General features: G+C 40.8%; 1 protein-coding gene across 1 annotated transcript in view; it reads left to right on the top strand.

The window, feature by feature from the left end:
- Positions 1-7497, top strand: part of LOC111862666 (ATP-dependent translocase ABCB1) — a gene marked incomplete at its 5' end in the record, with an annotated part of 76692 nt that overhangs the window by 2368 nt on the left and 66827 nt on the right.

Here is a 7497-nt window from a genome sequence, read left to right as displayed (position 1 = left end):
ACGTAGGAAGAGAGGCAGCAACGGCCTTCGTATACAGAATACGAGATGCCGATATAAAGATCCAGCTGCTGCTAGGAGGTGAGAAGAAGGTAAACGAGGCCCTCCGACAAGCACTAGAGCTGCAAGCGGTACAGATAGCCGTTAGACCTCATGAAGATAGCACCAAGACATACCGGAAGTACCGATCGTCCGCCACCCAGCGAGGAGACGGAAGGCAATCAGGGTGCTGGAGTTGTGGAAAACTGGGCCACTTCGCGAATAACTGCTCCTACGAAAGGAAGGCTAATAATGAAATGCGCCGAGAACATGAAGATAGGCCACGCAGATACAAACGGGAATCGCCGGGGAAATCAGAATGACGACCCAGAACCAACAGGGAAACAAGCCGGAGAAAGGACAAACCGTCGGGAAACGAGCAACGGCCGGCGGAGATGGGCGAACGCCGGCATATGCGTTAAGGCCCCCACACTACGCACTCACCGTCAAAAGGGTGAATGCCAACTGCAATGAGATGATGGCCTGCCAAGAGATAGAGGCACGTCTACGAGACGGAAAGCCGGCCTCAGTGGACACGAAACCTGTGGCGGCACAACAAGAGGAGGTCCCCATAGTGTTACCGGTCGGAGTTAGTTCCGAGTTAGCCAGCAACCAGTCAGTTGTATTGTGGCATTTGGAGTGTACTAATTGTGATACTGCAGATAGCAGTAATCGTAAATCTGTAATTTGGGTGATTGTGAGAGCGGATGTGAAATAAAATTCGCTACATCAAATACATCGTGAAGTTAATTGTCGCGATATAAGTCCGATACGCGACAATAAGAAGGATAATGCCATTCGATAGCAATCCAGGGCGTTTTGACTTTATGGCGCATCTTAGTATCTGCAAAGTGTCTTCATAGCGCTGTGCACTGATTGTAGCCCCATGCTCGAGAAATTCGACAAGCAGAGGGCCCTTGCAGTCAAAGAAGATCATCATCATCACTTTACCAGAACTTGTGTGTACGACTTCAGATTTCTTTGGGGGGGGGAGAATTCACATGTTTCCACTGTTGGCTCTGCTGTTTGCTCTCAGATTCAAAATGGTGGTACCATGCCACCAAGTTTCATCCCCAGTGGTAATATAGGACAGAAAAGCATACTCTTCCTCGTGGTATCGTTGCAAGTGACCCAGTGATGCAGCCATTCTCTGAATCTTCTGTTCCTCTGTGAGTTGATGTGGATCCCACTGCGCACAGATTTTGCACTACAGCAGATGTTTTGTCACAATGGCGTGTACGGAACCGTGACTTATTCCCATCGAAAGACTAATTTCTACCACAGCAATCCATCGGTTTGCCCAGATATGACCATCCAACGCAGCAATGACATCAGAAGTGATGACGTGATGAACCTGTCCTGGGTGAGCATCATCTTACAGTGAAACACGTCCCTCTTGGAATCTCTTATGCCACGCCAGCACACGCGAATGTGACATGCTGTGTTTGCCATAAACAACAGACATGCGACAAATTTCTCGTCGTCCTACTCCTTCAGCAGTCAAAAACCACATTACACTTTCCTGTTCTTCTTTACCTGCCTCCATTACTGATGTTGGACGACCACACACAGCGCTAACCTTACTTTCAGCACAATAAACAAACGACTAGTGTGCAAGAACACATTACTGTGCTTTCCCAAGTCCCCACCAGATGTTCATAACGTAAGCAAATTCCAGTGTTACCAAATTGTGCACCATGTGAGTTATGCGTGGTGACCCGTTTTCATTTGACTGCCCCTTATATGTTAGAACTGCAGCCTGTCCTTCTTGTTCATGTGTATGATCATTAAGTACAGTTTAATTCAGGGTGTTCTTTAGTTCTGTATATGTCAAGAAGTTCTGTTTAGTGTTGCTGTCATGTAAGTATTTCTGACTGCTTAATGATTGCTCTGTTATCACAAGCCTGGCTTGATATAATTTGTAACTAACTCCCTGGAGCTGAATACTTGAGAATCTTACAGATGCTCAGCCACACAGAAAATTCCCGGAATTTTATGGAGACTGATAGTTCATTACTGTGTTCATAAGAGTACAACACTGGGCTCTTCTGAGCCAGATGAATCTAGACCACACCTACCAATCCTGTTTCTCTAAAATTCCTTTTAATATTATCATCCCAACTATGTCTAGGCCTTCGTGATAATTGCTTTCCTTTGAGTTTTTCCACCAAAACACTATATGCACTCTTCTACCATGTATGCTCTGTGACCAGCCCATCTCATTCTCTATTCTTATAATATTTGGAAAGGAATACAATTTATGAAGTTTTCATTATGCAGTTTCTCCATCCTCCTGTTATATAGATTATTCAGTCCAGAAAAATAGTGTTTCATTAAATTTATAAAGTCTTTCCAGTACTCTTGTTTGGAGAGTCATGCAATTAAAATTCACCAAATTATAAACATTGGACAGTATGATCTTGGATTATACTGCTTTCTGAGTAGCACGGTAGTTTTGATTTTTATGGTAAAAGATCTTATAAAGATATGCAACTTTTGTTAACTTAATTTGTTAGGAAAATTATATGTATGTGTAACTTGTAACGGATATGATTACCAGTATATACACATCCCCAAATGTTATTAATGGACTCTACGAAGGTCGATCAATAAGTACCCATGTTTGAAGACAGGTGGCGTTGCTGAGGGAAGTTGGCATTATCATCGTGTACTGCCATCTGTCAAACGACCCCATACTAAATTTCAGACTGATTCATAGGTTAGTTTTTATTTGGCAGCCAGTTGCATCAGACGTGTTTTGTCTTTCTTGATACAATGGAGAAAGTGCAATATCGATCCGTAATTCGCTTTTTATTTTTGGATGGAAAAACATGCGAAGAAATAAAAGCGAAGTTGGATGCCGTCTATGGGGACCCTTCACCATCTATGACAACCGTGAGATATTGGTTCAACGAATTTAAACGTGGTCGTACATCCGTTTTTGATGAGGAGTGGCCAGGCCACCCGGCAGACGTGGTTACCGAGGAAATCGTTGAAAAGTTCCACGACATGATTCTTGCTGATCGCCGAACTAAAGTGCACGAAGTAGCAGAGACCGTAGGCATGTCATACGGAACGGCAATCAATATTTTACATGATAAGTTAAGTATGAGAAAGGTGTCAGCCTGATGGGTGCCGCAATTGCTCACGGTGGACAACAAGCGGATACGGCTGTCAATGTCGAAGCAGTGTTTGGACCTCTTTAAGCGAAATTCGCAGGAGTTTTTGCGTCGAGTCGTCACCGTTGATGAAACCTGGATACATTATTATATGCCAGAGACCAAGCGACAGTCAAAACAATGGATTCTTCCGGGTGAATCTGCTCCGAAGAAGGCAAAGACGGTACCATCGGCCGGAAAGGTCATGGCCACGATTTTTTGGGATTCGAAGGGAATAATCCTCATGGACTTCTTGGACTTTTTGCAGAAAGGAAGAACGACCACGGTGCAGTACTACAGTAAAAAAGTGCTGTTTCACCACAATAACGCACCAGCACATTCATCCGGAATTGTCGCGACCAGATTGCATGAACTGCACTATGAATTGCTGCCTCACCCGACTTTGTCTCCCCTGCGACTTTTTTCTGTTCCCCAACATGAAAACTTGGCTCGGGGGGAAAAAAATCAGCTCAAACAAGGAGGTTATTGTCAAGACAGAAGCGTATTTTGAAGAGTTCGACAAATCGTATTTTTTGGAGGGGTTAAAGAAATGGCAGAAACGTTGGGAAAAGTATATCAACCTCAAAGGAGATTACGTTGAAAAATAAAAAAAAAATTGTGAAAAACTTGTGTCTTTATTCCTAACACGGGTACTTATTGATCGACCCTCGTATAACTTATGGACTGTTGAAGCTATAATTGTTTTATTTATACATTGAAAGCTTGCAAGTACAGTAAACTCCTGTGTAGGGAATAGGGTGTGATGGGTACATGAATCTGCCAGTTGTGTAAGAAAAACTCTACAGAAACCCAATACAAAGCCATGTTTTTCTGTTCTTGGGTGGGAGTCAGTGGACTGATGGAGGAAAGAGTTCGCTTATACTGTAACATGATCACTAATTCAGTTAGCTTGTATTGTAATTTAATCTGCATATGGAAGAACAACAGGCAGCACGCTCTGTATTTCAGCATCCCGTTACAATTGTTCAAATTAGCGTCCATTGTTTATCTTCCGTCAAAATTGCAAACACTTTTACATTCTACACTTCAACGCCAAGAAAAACACCTTGATACATTTACGAAAATGACAACAGCCCAGGTGAGGTGAAATAATATGCAACAGAAATTTTAAAGGATTTTATCTCATTTTACTTAAGAAGATTACAGCATGTGATTTTAACACAAATTAAAACAGTGTAGCAGTTTTTAACACAGTTTTAGTAAAATATCTATAACAAAAACACCTGAAGATGGCCGTTTGAGGCCAAAACTTGTAAGTGTTGACGTGTAGAATGTAAATGTATTGCAATTTTGATGGAAGATAAACAGTGGACGCTAACATGCAGCACAGTTTGTGGAGCCTGGGAGAAATGCTATATAGTGGGTGAACATGTACTTTGCAACCTTGATTTTGAATTAACTTTATAAAAGTGGTAAATTTCTGTCTAATATTTTTGCTTGTGGCATGAAGATTTTGGATGCTTTGGTTCTGGTTAACAAAAAATTTACTATACACTCAACTCTTGATTATCTGGGGGCGGATAAACCGGTTTGCATCTTAACTGGGGCTCCCGGGGCTTTTTTGAGGCTTATATGTTAACCTTTATGAGCCGAAGGACACTGTATGGGGGACCTTTAAAGTAAAGCCAAGTGGCCGAAAGACACCGTATGGGTATGCACAGTCCACGCGTGCACACAGTGTTTTAACATCTAATTTTAAGACAGAAATTCTTGTTCTACTTACATTATTTTTGGACACCAGCTTTATAAGTAGACTGTCTTCCCTCCTGCATCATCTGACTGAATGTTGCATGTCACTGAATGCAGAGCCCGACGTCGCAATTCATGCACTTTGTCCGTAATTAACTCTGTTTTCCACGTGAAGCGCGCACACGCAGTGTTAGTCTCATATTAGCATGAAGTAAGCCAGTGATGGCGAGTGGTGTCCTTTATTCATAACGCTTATTCATTCATTCATCAGTAATCTGTCAGACGACAGGTCCACAGTCTCTTCCAAAACAGTTCCTCCACTTAATGCGATCTTCTGTTTTTGGAAAGAGACTATCCAGGAAAAGTGATAATGTGGTAGTTTTTCCATTTGCTTTCCACATCGCAGCAAGGGAGGCCCTGCCAGTAGCTACGATACCGCTGGTATAGCTCTCAGGGTCCTTGGCATACTCAAACCCCCTCACCACGATAAGGTGGAGACACCAACGAGGTGTAACGCTTATAAAACATCGCAATTTCAACTATGTACCATGGCCCCTTTTCACATTGAAGAAGTCGAAATTGAGAGGCCGCTCGTAAATCACACCATTCAGAATGCATTACAGTTTATTCTGAAGGGACTGGAAGCAAGTGGAATGAGGTGATATTCCAAGAACTGCCTCTGTGTGGATAGTCTGACATACGTGAATAAGGCAATGTAGAATAAGAACTCACCCACACTCGGGTATACAGGAAGCCTACGTGACCGGAGAATGTGCAGTACGTAAACAGCCTCTCCTATTGCCAGATAAAAAACACAGACAGTGCGTCAGCAGCATGCATTTATACTGCAGAAACGTATTGTGCATTTTTGTGGACAGACGCTCAAAATTGGGTTGAAAATTTTTTTTTGGAATCAGTGTAACAATTTTTACAGATTCTAAAATCTGTAAATTACAGTATCTGATTCTATATACTTTCTAGATAAAAGCAGCGTTTATTTTGTTCATTTATCACAGCATTTTGAGTAACATGATTACAATTTTTATTACTCTACAATGGCAGGCAGGTAAATTAACTCCATCCCACTGCCACTATCGGAATTTAAATGGCCCATCCCATAAAGGTTAATATTCATTCACTTTTGTTTCACATGGTGAGTTGTAACACTATTTTCGCACTAGTGTGAACCGAGCTCTGCATTTTTTGGTCACGTTATGCTAACACAATGTTCCAGGGTAGGGGTGAAAGAATGCAAGGATTTGTGAAAAGTTTCAAGGACAGATACACTGCCCAGTTAGTATCTTGGTATTGATCTTCAAGTGCGTTAGCAAAATGTCAGGGTGTAAAAGGAAGTGTGTTGTGTTAACTGTTCAACAGAAACTTGAAATTATCAATCAGTTGGGAAAAAGAGGTGTAATCAAACAATTAGCAATGTAATATGGTACTGGAGAACAAACTGTTCATGATTTGAAAAAACAAAAGAATCGATTAATTTCCTTTTCTTCGTCTTCTAATTCAAGTGGAATGAAGAAGAGAAAAACAATGAAAAATCAACATCTTGACAAAGCAATGCTGATCTGGTTTAATCAACTAAGGGCACAGGGAACAACAATAACAGGAGCAGTTTGTGCTAAACAAGCACATATGCCATATACGAGATTTCAAGAGCATGGGATACAGTGAAGCCATCTGTATTGAAAAATTCATGGAAGAAACTGATACTTTTCATCACTAATGAAAATGACGAAATCTATGGATTCACTGGATTCGGTGAAAATGAGATAGCCATAGAATTGACAAAATTGGCTAACCAAGTTGATGGTGGTGAAAAAGTCAATGAGGAAAATATAAGAGAGTGGTTTGACTGTGACTCATGTGAGCTGGGCTTCGAAATGTTAAGCAGTGACAAAACCGTAAGTTCGGTGGGGGTGCAGCCAGAAGAGCGGGAAGAAAGTGAGAATAAGAAAGAGATGGACAGTGCTGCTAGCAAGAAAATATCACATGATGCTGCTCTTAATCATTTGGAATCCTTACTAGACTATCTTGAGAGTGAAGAGAACAGTTTATTAAGTGACAAGCTAATATTACATAGGCTTTGTACAGATAACCCGTAAAAAGGAAAATGCTGCGAAAAAGCAAATGACAGTATTAAATTTTTTTAAGTGTTAAGTGTGAATATTCGTAAAAAGTGTTGGATGTTGTTGAACACTGTGATTGAAATAACTGATTCATACTTCAGCGTAATGTAAAAAAAAGTACTAAATAGGCCATGAGATGACATAAAAATGAGGTTGAATAAATTTAAATAAAGGTAGGCCTATAATATTATGAAGGTACAGTATTACAGTACAACTTTTAATAAAATTTGTCTTAACCGTGTTTTCGATTAATCGTGATTTCCATCCCCACCGTTATCCCAAATAATCAAGAGTTGAGTGTATATCCAAAATTCATTTCTGTATATTTATGTATGGCAGCATTTAGCAGAATGCATTCTTTCTGAGTGGTATCATTCCTAATGCATTTTTAGTTTAATTCCCTTATTTTGAAAAAAAAAATTGATGTAGGCTTATGAGGTCACCTTCCTGTCTGT

This window comes from Cryptotermes secundus, unplaced genomic scaffold, assembly GCF_002891405.2.
Source record: "Cryptotermes secundus unplaced genomic scaffold, Csec_1.0 scaffold1104, whole genome shotgun sequence".
NCBI classification, from domain to species: Eukaryota; Metazoa; Arthropoda; class Insecta; order Blattodea; family Kalotermitidae; genus Cryptotermes; species Cryptotermes secundus.
This window is presented reverse-complemented; position numbering and strand designations above follow the sequence as displayed.